This window comes from Asparagus officinalis, chromosome 6, assembly GCF_001876935.1.
Source record: "Asparagus officinalis chromosome 6, Aspof.V1, whole genome shotgun sequence".
Lineage (NCBI taxonomy): Eukaryota > Viridiplantae > Streptophyta > Magnoliopsida > Asparagales > Asparagaceae > Asparagus > Asparagus officinalis.
Window position 1 is genome coordinate 44,106,765 of NC_033799.1, and position 249 is coordinate 44,107,013.

Sequence of the window (249 nt, forward strand, 5' to 3'; positions counted from 1 at the left end):
TATAAAAAGACTAATTTTACTTTGAATCTGTAATCGATAAACGTGTAATAGATTCAGCAATAAAGAAATTAACTTTCACCGCAAACAGATTCAGGCTCCAATCTGCGGAACCATTCAAAAACGACCCCCTTGAGGGTGCCAATGAACAGTCGAGTCATAGGGATCATTCCTCACTATGTGTCCAGTTTGTGCCTAGAAGTAGTAAATATGCTGGGTAGAACCCTTGCTGTTGAACTGTAGGAGGTCCAA